We start from the raw sequence: 17,130 nt of genomic DNA on the forward strand, positions 1-17,130 counted from the left end.
TAGGCCGCTCACTTTAACGCGAGGTAACGTGACGCGTGCACGAGATGCAATATTGATATGAACACTAGAGGCGCTCGTGCGAAGTAGACCTCTAGAGACCGTGAACGTGAGATCGGGCCGCACATACCATCTCCCATGGCGGTCAAGACGACGTCTTTTCCTCTGCCGAGAGCTTAAAAGACATAAAATTATAACCTCCTCTTCATCGAGAGTATCCATGTTTGTGTATAGACTACTACATCCAGAAATACAGTGTCACCGCCTTCTTCGCTTTTCGTGACCTCTGTGTCTGAGTGCTGTGGTCTGCCCCTAGTGGAGACCACCAGTATCAGGCGTTTTGGCTGCGTCGACGAACAACCGTGCTTCAGCAAGTCTACACACAGGCGCAGCACTATGTACACGTACGTTTGGCCACGCAGCCAGTTTACTCGTGCCCTTATACGTCAATTCTCATAAAGTGTACATTAATACAGTCAAAATACAGAACATATAACGTCACGCACCCTGGACCACAGAATGAGTCTCCAACACGCATCAAAACTTTTCTCTTTCCAGCTAACAATGCTAACAGCTAACATTAGCTAGCGTCAATTAGCTAAAGCTAACTAGCATCAGTCGTGGTGGCGTTTGTCGTCATTTAAACTAAAATACAGACAAACAATCGCACCGCACAAAGTTATCTTCCAAGTTTTATGAGGCAGTAAACCCATAAAACTTTTAATTAAACCAAAATACATAACTTAAGTTTATTTTGACAAACTTATTTTAAGTTTCTTTTAACTTATTTTTATTTTACGTCATTTTACTATAAGATTATATTAAATATTGGAGGAAGAAGATACACTATAGATATTTTATTCTCTAATGCAAAAACCTGGCTTTACATATTCAGCATGGAGCACTGCAGCAGATGCAGTATGCCATAAACTACTGTTCCTGCAGCAACTACATAACTGAAGGGTGAAACATTGCTGATATTTCTAAGTTTCACACTGAAGTGCTTCATCCCTCCATGATGGTCACTAAGTGAAACTCCACTCAAAAATCTTTTTATTTTAAATTTATTTGGAACAAGAAGCGACCCAGACTCAAAATGTCCACTGGTCAGAGGAGGAGGTCAGGTAGGGGGGCCGGGCAGTCCCAAATTTTAAATCATACTTTTGGTCCTTCTCGTTAAGAGCTGTGATTAATTGCTTTGACCCCGCGGCTGTGGTTTCCTGGCACACTCTAGAAGAGGAGTTAGTCTCCAGGATATCATTTACACCAACATCTCTATCAAACAAAGTCAGCTGCGGTTCGGACCTCTTATTACACATGTAATTCAGACTTGGCCCAAAGCCCAGAAAAACACACTCTATTAATGCCCATGGCATCTCAGCTCCACCATATTTAACAACAACCAACTACTCATAGGACGGAGGGCTGTGGGTTTCTCATAATGGAGGAGAAAAGGTGTTCACACCTCAGGGGATATTTACAATGACACGGGTCTCAGGTTATTCCAGGATCTAACAGACTGTTCTGACCTCCAGGGCACTTCTTTCTTCTTACACATACAGTGCAGGTCAGCCCTGAGGACTTATGGGAGCTCATGGGATCATTTTACAAACTCAGCACTGATAGAGGAACCTCCAGGGGCTTCGTCTCTGCTCTTTATACCTGAGTCCCCTTATGAGGATTGTCCCTTAGATAAAAAGATGTTCCAGAACTGAGACCTGATTTAGATTAGATTCAGTCTGGACTAATGTCCTGCTGGCCTCTCGTTATCCTGATCACCAACAACAGCAATTCCACCTGGACTACTGGATGCACAGAGACTTTACCTTATTCCCAGCACCTGATGGGTCACCTGGCTGAGTCCTGATGTACCCTGCTGTGTTCCCTGGGGGCTCTTGGTACGTTCTTTTTTCCATGTCTCTGTGTCTTAGTGACTGATGGAAACAACAGTTCTTTGAAACTGGTGCAGTATGGAGTGAGAGTTCTGTAGCCGGCTGCGGAAAACAGACTGTAATGGAATCACTAATCACTCGGGGCAGCTGCGCCACCTCATTTTACATCCACTGAAAGTCCTTGTGGGGCGGCACGGTGGTGTGGTGGTTAGCACTGTCGCCTCACAACAAGAGGGTTGCCGGTTCGATCCCGGGTGTGGGAGCCCTTCTGTGCGGAGTTTGCCTGTTCTCCCCGTGTCTGCGTGGGTTCTCTCCGGGCACTCCGGCTTCCTCCCACAGTCCAAAGACATGCAGATTGGGGACTAGGTTAATTGATAACTCTAAATTGTCCATAGGTGTGAATGTGAGCATGAATGGTTGTTTGTCTCTATGTGTCAGCCCTGCGATAGTCTGGCGACCTGTCCAGGGTGTACCCTGCCTCTCGCCCAATGTCAGCTGGGATAGGCTCCAGCCCCCCCGCGACCCTCAAGAGGATGAAGCGGTTAGAAGATGAATGAATGAATGAATGAAAGTCCTTGTTTTGCCACTGACAGGCTCAGATTGTTACTGTAAGTGTCTGACAACATTAGGGAAAGGACCCTACGGAGAAATTAAAAAACGTTCCGTACCTTTCACTCATTCAGGTGTGTTCGTGTCCAAGTCTCGCGAATGGAGGAGTCTTGTTTGGACTCTTCGAAATCATCTAAATATTCAGCCATGACACTGAATTATTTAAGGTAAGAGTAAGATATGTCTTTCGTTCTCCAACACAGCAAACACTCCTCACATTAACTCTCACTCCTGTTTCCACCGTTTTGTTCCTGCAACAAGTCACCTCTCATAAGAGGTCAGATTCAGAACGAGACTTCTCCTTCAGCGAGACTTGAAGACAAAGCAGGAACAAGTGACAGGTACAGAAAAATCATTTCATTTCAGACACTCATGCTAACAGTCTGAGCCTGTTAATGGCAAAAACAAGCCCTTTTACAGGACATAAATTGACGCGGCCCACCTGCCTCGAATAGCTCTGTCTGTTTGGCTGCTGTCAGCTGCAGCACTCTCTCAATACTGTTTACAAGTTTAACAAACTGTTCCCACAAGTCAGTTAGACAGAAAACATGGGTTCAAAAATACCAGAGTTCCCCTTTAACCCCAATCACACGCGCAGTGGACAACTCCAAGTGAATGAAATCAAGAAACATCCATCCCATAGTCACCAGTTTCTTAGCTGCAGTAAGGCCAGAAAAAATAAGTCTTCTCTGGCACTCAGGAGCCGCCAGCTGAGGTAAATCATTCAGGAGTAAAGCAGTTACAGTTAAAGGCATAGTCAAAGAGAAGAGAGACCCAGTTCCAAAAATGAGCAACAGGTGGGCATTCCCACAACATCCTGAGGAATGTACCAAGAGTTCCCGGGGAACACAGCAGGGAATCAGCCAGGAGACCCATCAGGTGCAGCCCTCGGGGAGTCAGGTAAACTGAATTTGTTGGTGATCAGGATCACGATGACCTTTAGCTTGTTCCGTTCTGCTCTGTCTCCAAGTCTTGTTAAAAGAGAAGTCTTATTCTGCAGTCTCACAAGATGTGACTTGTTGCAGGAGGAAAACAATGGAAATGAAAGTTGGAGACAAGACTGCTGAGAAGAGTTTGTTGTGTTGGAGCACAGACAGCGCAGAGCATATAGCTCTTAACGAAAAGATTTCCAGTGACATGGCTGATTATTTAGCTGATTTCAACAATGTGGAAAAGTCTGCAAGATTTTTCTGGAAATATGTTTTTGTATAAATAAATAATTAAAAAAACTTTTCAAAACACACAAAATCACAAAATCAGTTTTATACCTCACAGGTAGCCAGTGTAGCGTTGCAGAGTTATATCATCTTGTCTCTTGGAATTAGTTAAAAGACTGGCAGCTGAGTTTTGAACGAGTTACAGTAATCCAGACGTAACAAGATGAAAGCATGAATGGGTTTTTCCAGGTCTGCTTAAGATAAAAAATGTTTTACTTTGGTAATGTTTCTAATTTGAAGAAAGCACGATTGCAGACCTTGGTTATTTTTTATGTTGAAACAGCTCAGAGTCAAAGATGGCACCCAGATTGTTGGCAGAACGCTTTATGCATTGGAGGTTTCTCTTTAAGTCAGAGGTCAGCTCTGGGGGGGCAAAAAAAAAAAAAAAAGAATTCAGATTTGGAGGAAGTTTTGTGACACACAGCACTTAATATCTGAGAGACAATCCATAACATGAGAGACTGTCAGGGTCAAGCTGAGTATCGTCTGCATAACTGAAGAAACTAATATCATACACACAGATTATCTGACCCAGAGGAAGAATATAAAGAGAAAAGGGAAGAGGACCTGGGATTGAGCCCTGGGGAACACCACAAGAGAGCTAGGGATGAGGAATATTCTCTCCTGTTACAACGGGGGGAGGGGGGGTACCCTGTTGTCATTTTGTTCTTATTGCTTTCTGCCTCTTTTGCTTGCGTTAGTTATTATAGTACGCTGTCTTTTCCTAAAGTTTTTCACAAATGAACATCAGATAAACAAAAGAAAAGTTTCTGGACTGCTCCTCTTTTCTTTATTAATTGTATGTGTGAAATAACTGCTTTAATTTAATTTCTCCGACCACAGTGGGGATGATGTCTGTGCTTTTTACTGTCATCTGACAAACTGATGTGTCACAGTTCATCACTTCCTCCCCTCAGTGTAACGAGGGTCAAACTGAGTGTGATCCGTCTCTTTCAACAACTTTCTGTGTATTTTGGTGAGCTTGTTGAGCACTGTTGGGATGGTCTGGATCCAAAGCTCAGAGAGTTTGACAAAGACTTCTGTTCTGATAGAAAGTTAATTGAGCCAAAGTTCCCTCAGAGTCTCTGCAGTGCTTCAGTGTGCATTGACAGGCTCTGTTACTCAGGCACCGTCTAAATGGACATTTAAAGGCAACATCACTCAGCTGTCTGCCCTAAAACAAAACCACCTTCACTCAGATCTTTGATGAGGAAGGGCAGGGGAAACAAATGACGTTTCACGGGGCGAAACAGCTGCATATCATGACGGAGGAGCCCACAGGAGCCTGCAGAGGGCCCGCACTCCTTTTTAAAAGCCCGTCTACATTAGCTGAGGAAGGCGTCTGCAGGGGAGGTGAGCTGTGATTTAAATAGGCAGCCTGCCGGATCAAAGCCTGTCACGCTGTTCTTCTGGCTACAGCCTTTCCGCTTGCATGGTTATCATAATTGCTCTTGCTCAGAGGACATGCTGCTTCCGTCAGGGCCACGTCCTCCTGCATTAGAGCTGAGGAGCCTCAGCCAAGCAGAACCTGGCTTTACAGGTAGATGCTTTTTTCTTTCTCTCCTCCGAACATCTCGGGAAGTTTGACACAGCTACTTTCAGGAATAATAAGAGGGTACTTCATCAGCGACAGCATCATGGCTCATCAGCTTCAGTCACCCAGTTCTGACTTGACCTTCCAACATGTTCTCACTGACCTTTGAAATCACATTTTACTTTCTCGTCCTGAAATTAAACTCCACCCAGATTCTATCTAATGGATCTCAGACTTGCCCTTTGTGGCTGTAAAAGTTGTAAAACTTTGGTTTCCGAATAGATGGAGAACAGAGACGGTGGTGACCTTGAATAACGTCAGTTACAGAGGATTACAATGGTGATTATACTTGGAAAAACTTCCATAGAAAATTCTCAAACAACTTCAGCAGCATAAACTATTTTCAGTATGGTTTTAACAGACGGTTACGCCCCAGTGCGGCTACAAAGTGCTTCCCAGAGGGAAATGTTGTTACTCACCACAGTCTCTTTTTCTCATCAGACATATATCATCTTATCTGGAGGTTACTAATTTCTGATCTCATTCATTCATTCAGTCTGTCCCAGCTGACACTGGGCGAGAGGCAGGGTTCACCCTGGACAAGTCACCAGGCTATCAGATGCATGTTTGATTCATGCGCAGGTACGGAGCAGCGGCCTGTTTGCCCTCTCTGGCTGAGCTGCACCTTCGGAGGAAAAAAAAGTTTTGTTTTTGCTGAAATATGAGACGCTCGTCATGATTAAAGTTATTGTAGGAGAGAACAAGCTGAGGGAGGAAACTTTGCAGAGCTGCATTCAAAGAACCAGCAGGTGAAGCAAAATGTCAACAGCCAGGTCCGATATAATTAATTTAATGAGAAGTAGGCCAGTTTTCTCTGAAGCATTTTTTAAGTTAAAAGTATAGAGTTTCGATGACTTCAGAGTGAGATTGGGTCAGTATCACCGTGCAGAGGAAATGTGCATCTACTTATGGACTGGGCACTTGTTCTTGTGAGATGTAAACATTAATGGCGTCCTCCTCGGCTGCACTGTAAAGTGGTGTGTATGATACCAGTAGGTCAGAGATATAGCCGGGAGAGAGACCATGAAGAGCCTTAAGACTCAGTAAAATGTTATAATCTTGTCTAAAACACTGGGAGTCGGTGTAAAGACACTAGCACTGGAGTGATGTCATCACGTCACTGGTAGCTGAATTCTGTGCAGTCTGGAGTCGATTCATAGATTTTTGATTCAGGTAAGAAATGAAGCTGCTACAGTGATCCAGGTGTGAAGAGATGAAGGCTTGTGAAACTGTCTCTGTGTCTTTAAATTTTAAAATGAATCATATGAAATGAAATATTTCTAAGATGATAAAAACACGACTGCACGAGCTTTGTGACGAGCTGCTCAAACCAGACTCCAAGATTTCTGCAACAGGTTTGATCTGATCCAACAGGGGAGCAGCCAAAGCAGAATTTGTTGCATGCTGCGGCCTGATGACAACAGTTTCAAATCAAGTCTGAGTTCAGCTGAAGAAAATGTTTTGACATGCAGCTTTGACCATCAGTGAGGCAGACACTGAGTGAACAGAGTGTCGGTGGCTCTAACAGGTTGGTACATCTGTGTGTCATCAGCATAAAAGCAAAGTCTGTGGATTATCTTGAGTACCCAGGTCATGATATCTCCAACACTCTGCAGCTCACACCAAAACTATCTGACTGATAAACAGCTCTACAGGGAAGAGGTAAATGTGTTTTTAATTTTGGGGTGAACATGATGGTGAAGAATCTCAGTCATCCAGGTCATGGTAATTATAAGTGCCATATCGTAGGCAACTGGACCTGCTTGACTTTCTTGATGACGTTACCTCTCATCCAAGAGGCCTCTTCAGTTCTGACGGACTGGTGCAGAGTCGCAGTCTTTAAACTCTGTGTGGGTGTGAACCCTACGGAGTCATTAAGGTCTCATGTGTGTTGTTGGGGTCAGATGGGGCCAGGGGTCCGTTTCACAAAAGTAGGATTCAGACATCCAGGATAAATGACTGAGCTGGGTTCAACGAATCCAAAACAAGAACGTCCAGGCTTAATTGGTTGCACAAAGACCAAGCCAGGATGAGCAGACACGGATTCATCAAGCCAGGTGAAACCAATCCTGGATCAGTGCGCGCACGCGGCTTCCTCAAATAGACCCCGCCATCGATCACAGATTCACCGATTCACCATGGCAACGAGAGCAGCGTACTTTACCCCGTCGGAGGCAGAAATCCTCATGGAGGCTTACGAAGAGGTAAAGGATCAAATCATAAAGAAAGGCAACACCGCCACAGTAATAAAACAACGAGAGAAAGCGTGGCAAAGTTGCAGGCGGCCTGAATGCGTAAGTAGTGCACAAATACACACTCACTGCTCCGCTGAAGCCATCACAATTACAATCCAAATAGTTAATTAACATCTCCGAAAACGTAGTTGTACTCTGATTATGAATCAGTTGAAATTGTAACTGAAATTGACTGCAGATGTGAGTGAAATTGTGTAAATGCAACTCCATCAGACTGTATAACTCTTTGATAAATACATGAGCTCACTGACGTAATTGAATTTCCCTTTGGGATAAATAAAGTTCCTCTTATCTTATCTTACCTTATCTTATCCTATGTTTGCTCCTCATGCTCCATGTGTATGCTGATTGATCATAAGAATATATATAGAATATATATATATATATATATATATATATATATATATATATTACATATATACATATATAATCCCCCGATTTTGTGAATAGGAAATCCTTTCACAGCATTAATGTTCAGGTGAACATTACGTTTTGATATTGTCGATTAATGAACACTGTGCATTGCTTGTGATGTGCATTGATTGGTTTAATAGTCTTCATCTTATCATTTCAGATGGTCTGCGATGCTGACTATCTGATCAGCAATGTTGTGGCAAAGTGGCCCGGCCCAGTCCATGACTCCTGAGTCTTTCGGACCTCTGGAATCTATCAGCGCCTATCACAAGGTGAGCCACACAACCTCTGTTAATAACCGCTTTTTACATCATGGCTGTGTCAAGAATGTCACTCTATTTATGAGGTTGTGATGATGAGATTTTGTATTGACAGGTGAATTCTCTGGTGTGTTGCTGGGGGACAGGGGGTATGCCTGCCAGCCTTTTCTCCTCACACCATACATAGACCCTCAGGAAGCACAGCAGGCCCATAATCATGCCCATGCCAGGACAAGGGCCAGGATCGAAATGACCTTTGGCCTCCTGAAGGCACGCTTTCACTGTCTTAACCACTTAAGGGTCAGCCCTTTAAGGGTATGTGACATCACTATGGCCTGTGCTGTCCTCCACAATGTGGCCTGCCTGAGGAAGGAGAGGGCCCCCAGAGTGCCATCACACATGGACTGGGACAATCCTGCCATCTTCCCTGATGACGACAGTGGTCGGCTGGTCAGGGACCAATATGTGTTAAATTATTTTAGTTAACATGCATGCATTAAATTTAAGTTAAATATGTCCTGCAGTGGCAGAGACGCATGCTGTGAATTTCAGTTAAATATGGCCTGCATTGGCAGAGGAATTTGTGTTTTTTTATTCAATTTAAATTGATTTGGCCTCTTATGTTGTTTGTGCTGTATACTGTGTGTATACAAGCTTGCAGGGAGGCTACTGCATCCATTCATTTGTCTGTTCATTTGTTGTGTATGGATTTGTCCTGCATTTATTTCAGTGTGCAGACATGCGGGGTGTATCATATACAGACCTTTGAATGTGTATTTATTCTTGTGTTGTATAATATGCTTTGATTCCGTGCTTTCTATCTTGTAGAGTCACTGTGTGACTTCAGTTTTGAAAGGAGCTGATGGTTTACTTGCTTTGATTTATCCTTATTCAATAAAGGAACATCATGTTACTCTTTGATGTGTATTTATATTTATATGGGATGTGTGTTTTATATATAGTCTATGGGAAACTGTAAATTATCTAATGATTGCAAAATCATCTAAAATCATCATTTATCTAAAATGATTGCAATTAATGATCACAAATGTTTAAATAATGACAGTGGGTCTGGTTGAATGTGATAACAATGTGCAGTGGGCAGTGGAATAACTATTGGTTTCCGTTTGTGGTGACTGCTGACTGAGATAAGGGATGAGATTAAATAGATCCTGGAACTTAGCCTGGTCTGGAGCAGGCTAGCTCCACAGAATAAATCTCCATGGTAACTTATGTCAAAACATATCCCACTTCCCCCTATCCTGCTTTTGTGAAACTGGATCAAGGATAAATTGATCCAGGATAACCAAGATATCCCGGCTTAATCCCTTATCCTGGTTTTGTGAAACAGGCCCCAGGTGACAATGGGTGTGAAGTGTGTGAAGACTGCATTGTAAGTGGGTGATAAGTGGTGTCGTAGGCCACCTCCTCTGTTTAATGATGGTCGTTCCAGTTTGACGCAGACGGCTTCTTTCACACCTTCTGTCTTCTCTGGTCAACATGTGCACATTGCTGTCCTCAAAGAATGTCCTTTCTCCTTTAGATGTAAATGGACAGCAGAGCACTGACCTGAGGAGCTGGCTCTCCTGTGTTTGTTTGGGGTGAACTGTCCCTTTAAGATCATCTCTTGGCACTACAGGAATCCATACAATGACAGGTATCCCCTGTTTGGAAACATGCAGGTTACCTCCCTCACCAGTTTATATCTGAAACTGAATGTGTTTGAGTGATAAAACGAGCCTTCACACCTGTCGTCACGTACAGAGGAGAGTGCTCAGCTTTGATGTGTATTATGTGCCTGCACTTAGCCGGAGCTTTCACACACAGCAACCTGCAGTTAATGAGCATGAGTGACTTTTATATGTTCTCTGGGACACACGGCCGTCACACAGTAACTGTCACAGTCTGTAAACCTGTGGCCACAACACTCAGAGGCATTAAATCACCCTGCTGTGTGCCTGCAGGCGTGTGCACGTCTTCCTTACATCTCCCACAGGTCTGTCTCCTTGATTTTATTAATACTGCTGGAGCGTTTATATCTTAATATTTGCTGTGTGTGTTCCCACAGGAGCGGACAAACACCTCGTATGCTCCAGTGATGAATTGGCAAATTAGTGGCCAGCTGTCAAATGCCGGGAGCTCGGGCTTTTGCAGCCCATCGCTCCTAATCAGGAGCACCTAGCCCCTTTTTAATATGTTGAAGATAAAGTAACAGCCACTGTGATAGCTGCGCTGCTAAATGAGCCATTTGAAAGCATGGCTCATTTTTCATAATCCTGGAGAAGTCAATTAAGAGACTTGTGGAGCTGAGGGAGGCCCAAGGAGACGTCGAGGTGCAACTCTGGAAGACAGACACAAGTGAGTTTTAGCCACAAGAGGCAGAAACACAAGCAGCGTCTCAGAGGATACACACCAGGGACATGTTAGCAGCAGCAACACAAAAGACGGGTATGAAAACGTCAGGTGCCGTGACAGCGACAGCGGTTTCCATCAGCCAGCCAGCTGCTTTCACAGCACTGACAGGCACCAACAACAAAATAGCAAAATTGCTTGTGGGTAAAAAAAAGAGTATTGTTTCAGTGTGCGGCTCCGTCCTCCCCCCGGGAACCTGCGATACCACGTCCCACCCTGACGACGAAGCAGAGGAAGAAATTGGAATTGAACTCCTGCTGAAAGGCTGTTAATAAACAGCGCTGCGTCTGCGAGCAGTGGGAAATGTATGCATCATTACCTTATCTCTCCCTGACAAGAACACACAGCCACCTCTTTTGTCCCGTCCTTGTCGGGGGAAGTTGAGTATATTTGCTTACACTGAGGCCTCATTGTCAAAAGAAAAGTGTTTTCCCCTTAATGACATCCCTCTGTGTGAGGAAGCGGCTCCTCTCCTGGTGATTTCCACATCAGATTAAACTGGAGGCAGATTTCCTGCTGGAGGTCGGTGCCTCCTGCTCTCACATGAATATTAAGATATATTTAACATCATAACTACTCGACCAGTGTTGTAGAATTTGTTGAATTGTCTGCTTTCATTATGCCAAACATTTTCAACAATTTTCCACCCCAGAGAAATCTATAATTTTAAGGAAACAGTCTGTGTCATTCGGTCGTCGTTGCCTGCAGGTGTCAGGGCCTCGTTGTCTGACAGAAGCTGCCATCATTTGACTTTTTGTCAGTTTTAAGCCCCATTTTTATAATTCAATTTTTCCATCTTCATTGTTTCTAACTATATGTTTAACTGGATGAAGGATTTCAGTCATTGGATGTCTGGATCTGAAGTTATCACAGAAACAAACTGAGCAGACGTTAGCAGCAGCTCGACTCCAGCCCCTGCTGTACCGAACAGCATCAGACAAACACTCATTTGTAACATGAAACTGTTTTATTCAGCATTTTTACTGGTTTTAATCCTCTGCTCTGTTTGTTTTAGAGAGCAGGAGACCTCTGTGGATAATTCGGCTCTGATAAAAAGCTCCTGAACAATGAACACTGAGTTATTCTAACCAGGAGATGTTTCAGCTGGTTGCAATCTGCAACTAAATCTGACTGAATGAAACAGTTTCACATTATAAATCAGTGTTTCTCTGATGCTGTTTGGTGTGTCGGAGACAGCTGCTGGCCTGGCACGTGCTCATCTTCATTCTCTGATAACTCAAGTTTCAGACATTTTGGAGGCTTTACCAAGAGATGAATTATCCACAGAGGTCACCAGTCTCACACCAAAGTCGCTGAATACTGGCACTTGGTCGGCGGCTTCTGGCTTCAGACACTGACAAAAAAAGCTGTCCTTTCATGTTAGCATGACACGCATTGTGTCACCATTATTGTAAGATTGTAAAGCCAAACCCTGTTCTTCTTTCCTAAACCCAGCCACGTGTGTGTGTGTTGATGAAAGCACTACGTCAGTGTTGTACTGTCGTAGTGCTTTTATTTTGAAAGAGACTGTATGCAAACTGTACATTTCCTGTGAAAACAGAAGTGTATTTTGAAAACAGACAATGCATGTAACAGGCTGAAGTTGACACGGCGTCCCAGAACGTCGACAACCAACACACCCAGGGTACCTTGGACATCATATGTGGACGTGGAAAGTCCATGACCAAACGTGGACCTGTGATGGGGTCACAGTGAGAATGTGATGGCGTCATTTTAAGTCCACACTGATGACAACATCCTTGTTTTGTCGGGGTTTTAAACGCGTCCAGTGGAACAAAGTAAAAACAAACTATAATGTTGGGTAACATTGAGAAGACATGTAGAATTTAAACAGCCTCAACAGCAGTGTGTGTCTTGTGTACAGCGCCACTGTCTGACAACAGCGTTAGTCCCATGGTGCTGATTGGCTAATCGAGTCCTCCTGTGGCACTTATTGGTCTGTTTTATTTTAAGCGAGAAACACTGTTTGATGCCAAATGAATCAGTCAGCTATATCCTGGTGAAGTGGGCGGAGTCAAAGGTCTGGACCCGGGCAGGTCATTATTTGACACCCTGAACATTACGTACTATATGTCCTCACTCTTTTTTTACTCTTTATAAATGTTTGTTTACTTAAGTGATGATTGAAAACATCAGGAAACTCTGCAGTGTCAGTGATTTAGTGTCTGTGTGTCCTTCGGGATCTGTCGGCTGGTGTCAGATGGACTGAAGGTTCCAGTCCTGAGTGTCTGGTTTTGTTTTTGACATTTGGATCAGACTGTTCCTTTAAGGAGCCGATGACATAACGCTCTGGTGGGGCCTGTGTTCTTTTGGCAGCTCAGTAACGTTCTCGCACATCGTCCCAGTGCAGGAGAGGAGGACACTCTCAGAGGACGTCTCAGAGGACACCTGCATTCTAGGAAATCTCTCAGTTTCCTCCTTCTGTTCTTTTTGGATATAAATCAGGAGGAACATGTATGACCTGCGGCCATGACATCACTGTTTTTAAACCTCCGTTAAGTGCCTGCATGCACAGGCCCCTCCCCCTGGTGGCCCAGCTGGAGATGAGGTCATGCTCTGTTGCTGGCGAGAAGCGAAGGCCTCCTGGGCGAGTCTGCGTGCAACGCACTGTTCAAGTCTTGGGTCTGGTTTCAATTAGCATCAGTGTGAACTCAGAGAGAGATGCTGAGATTAATTTCACCTCGTCTATAATATTTTCTCTTCATGGTCCTCTGACCTGGTGCCATTCACGCTGGCAGGACCTGCTGACCTGAGCCAGGACTCTTGTCAGGAATCAACTCCTCAGCTGACGTGAAAAATAACTGCTGGAAATGAATTTGGCCCCGCGTGCGATCGGAGCGGTTTCAGGTCGGGTGTGCCTCACATTATTGCATGGCATTTGTAAAGCGGGCCTGCAGGGATGTGAAATTAATCCACTGTTGGTTTAGGGTGATCTGTTTGGTTTTAGAGGAGCTGTCACACACATTCATCGCAAATCCTGCAGTGAAACACGCCCCGCTTTGTTCTGGCTTTTTATTTTATTGACACAGCCTCAGCTTTTCCTCGTCTCCTCCAGCCTCTGTGCTCTCTGTGCACTGTGATAGAAGCAGTGTATCAGCAATATAATACATGAAAAACACTCCTGCACATAAATGAGCGACAGAAAGCTGCCAAAAGAGCAAACACAGTACGGTTATTAATTGATCCATCTTATCGTGGGTGTGTTTGTTTATTTGCAGAGTTGGAAATCCAAGAATCGGTCCCGAGGAAAGGTTGTTGAGTTGCTTCAAGTGGTTGTCAGCCAAACACTCGGCGCTGCTTATGTATTGTTTTTAAATGAGACTTTATAATGAATTTGGAACGGTTGTGGCTCCGTTCGGTCCTGCAGGATTTCAATTCACAAACAAAAAAAAAGGATCTCATATATCAATCTTGTCGTTCTGCAACAAAATCTATATGCATAACCTCGACTGATTTATTATTCCGTCCTCTCTGTAGAAACCACCAGATGCAAAGACACAAACATATTTAAATGAGGTTCACTAAGGGCGAACCAATCAGATCTTCAGCAGGACCAAAGCCAATCTGCGCTTGTTGAAGGTTTAAAGGTAGAATATGTAATTTTATGCTGCAGGGCGTCTCTCAATCAGAGCAATAACAGAGGGTGGAGCAGTTTCTCTCAGTCAGGACTCCTTCAGTTGGAGCTGAAATATCCACAGAGGTCGTCTCTGCTCCAAAACAAACAGACCAGCTGATTAAAACCTGTGAAACTGTTTAAACTGTTAGTTGTTATAAATCAGTGTTTCTCTGATGGTGTTTGCTGCAGTACGAGCCTCAGCTTGATGACTACAGTGACTAAAATCCTTCATCCAGTGCAGGATTTACACAACCCATCATCATCCTCACTGTGACCTCGTCACATGGGTGTGTTGGTTGTTGACGTTCTGGGACGCCGTGTCAACTTCAGCCTGTTACATGCATTGTCTGTTTTCAAAACACACTTCTGTTTTCACAGGAAATGTACAGTTTGCATACAGTCTCTTTCAAAATAAAAGCACTACGTTGCTACAACACCACCAACTGATGTTTTTTTTCCTTCAACAACAAACACACGTGGTTACGTTTAGCCAACACACACACGTGGTTACATTTAGCCAACACACACACATGGTTACTTTTAGCCAACACACACACACACGTGGTTACGTTTAGCCAACGCACACACATGATTACGTTTAGCCAACACACACACACGTGGTTACGTTTAGCCAACACACACACGTGGTTACGTTTAGCCAACACACACAGTTACGTTTAGCCAACACACTGGCTTTACAATCTTACAGGAAGTGAACGCTGACCTCCTGGGTGAAAGTCGATGGTTGTTGGACCCATCATCACCCCTCCCATTCACCCCAGTTGGACTTTCGCTGCCTTCATTTTCGTTGTTGTCCCACAGTATTTCCCCCTGATGTTGCTGGGTGCTGTTAAACAATGACGGCAACTGGCTGTGTTTCATGCTGACGTGAAAGGACGGCTTCTTTGGTCGGTTTCTATCTCTGGCGCAGAGGTATAAAAATGTAAATATATTTTACCAATTTAAAATTTTCTGGCATTTTGTTCCTGAAATCCAGCCTGAAGCCAAACTCTTGCTGGGATCAGGATAATCCTGATTCTTTGGATCCTGATCCTACTAAAAATTTCTGAACAACACAACCTGATGGTTTGATGCAGATCAGAGGAATGAGTTGATTGGTTAATTCAGTTCCAGTCAGGAGGTGGGTTGAGATGGAAAATGTACAAGTTGTACTTTAATAGCTGCACAAACGTCACTGACTGACCCCGTTCACATTCAGCTGCATGCAGCCTGCAGACGTATAATTCTTTAAAAGCTTTACATTAACGGTCTGACCTCATGCTGAGATATCTCCATCGCAGCGGAAAACAGCAGGAAGAGTTTCAGCTGATTCATTAATAACACAATAACAGAGCGAAGGTCTTTCCTGACTCTCAAATTTGTTCCACAGACACTCTGAGAGGAATCCATATGAACTGAGACAAGAGTACAACACTCAGAAAAACTCACTGCAGCTGTAATGAAGCAGCAGAGGAACAGGTCTGAACCCAGGTGCACGACTCAGAGACGAGCAGGTGAGGTAAAAAGTCTGTGTTTACCTGCAGTGACAGACGAGGCAAACGTCCAGGCAGGCAGATGAAACAGGCCGTCCTCTCCAAAGGGGTCAGGCGGTGGTCTGATGGGTAGGCAGGGCATCAAGTTGGCGAGTCAGGCAGGCAGAACGGAAGGCTGGAACGCTCAGGTGGAAGAACAACACACTGTCTGGCACAGACTGAATGGGAACAGGGCGGAGATATATGCTCCAGGACTGATGGGGAAAGTGGGTACAGGTGTGCAGGTGGGCGGGGAAGGTCAGGTAAAAGGGGTTAGACTGCAGGCAGGAGGGCGTGGCAGGATCTGAGATGACAGGAGAGTTAGTGTGAGGCAGGGAAGCAGACGTGAGAATGTGAGGGTGAGCTGGTGTCACGACAGCAGACATTTACTAAATCTAACTCCTGAGGACACGTCAGAACACTGGAGAAAAATATGCTAAACTAGAAAAGCACTCAGACAGTGCAGACCTCCGCCAAGTAGGTGATATTCCCTCCGCCTCTGCATCAGATTTTGCAGCCTGCATCACAATTAGGTTATTTGCATCACTATCATTGTTAGGTTATATATGCCTTCACCATGGAGACACTGTGGTGTATTTATTTCGTTTTTATTTTGTACCAACACAGAATATAATATGCTTTTTGTATTTTTCACTTTCTTTTTTTCCCAACACATAACATTAATTTCAACTTTAGAATTACAACAATATTTAGCAAGTAGAACTAGACGTGCTTTCTTTTCGTGCTTTAACCACGTGTGTGTGTTGGCTAAACGTAACCACGTGTGTGTGTTGGCAAAACGTAACCATGTGTGTGTGTTGGCTAAACTTAACCACGTGTGTGTGTTGGCTAAACTTAATCACGTGTGTGTATTGGCTAAACGTAACCACGTGTGTGTGTTGGCTAAACTTAATCACGTGTGTGTGTTGGCTAAACTTAATCACGTGTGTGTATTGGCTAAACGTAACCACGTGTGTGTCTTGGCTAAACTTAATCACGTGTGTGTGTTGGCTAAACTTAATCATGTGTGTGTATTGGCTAAACGTAACCACGTGTGTGTTGGCTAAACTTAATCACGTGTGTGTGTTGGCTAAACGTAACCACGTGTGTGTGTGTGTGTGTCGGCTGAACGCTAAAAGTAACCACGTGTGCGTGTTGTCTAAATGTAACCACATGTGTGTGTGTGTGTGTGTGTGTGTGTGTGTGTCGGCTAAACGCTAAACGTAACCACATGTGTGTGTTGGCTAAACGTAACCACGTGTGCGTGTTGGCTAAACGTAACCACGTGTGCGTGTTGGCTAAACGTAACCA

General features: G+C 44.1%; 1 long non-coding RNA gene across 1 annotated transcript; it reads left to right on the forward strand.

The window, feature by feature from the left end:
- The first annotated feature begins 7,218 nt into the window (after positions 1 to 7,218).
- LOC126393365 (uncharacterized) lies at positions 7,219 to 9,604 on the forward strand. Its single transcript, XR_007570272.1, has 3 exons — positions 7,219 to 7,603; positions 8,139 to 8,250; positions 8,354 to 9,604. It is a non-coding gene; the product is annotated as an uncharacterized LOC126393365 (long non-coding RNA).
- The last annotated feature ends 7,526 nt before the right edge of the window (positions 9,605 to 17,130 follow it).

Source organism: Epinephelus moara, chromosome 7 (genome assembly GCF_006386435.1).
Source record: "Epinephelus moara isolate mb chromosome 7, YSFRI_EMoa_1.0, whole genome shotgun sequence".
In the NCBI taxonomy this organism is placed as follows: Eukaryota; Metazoa; Chordata; class Actinopteri; order Perciformes; family Serranidae; genus Epinephelus; species Epinephelus moara.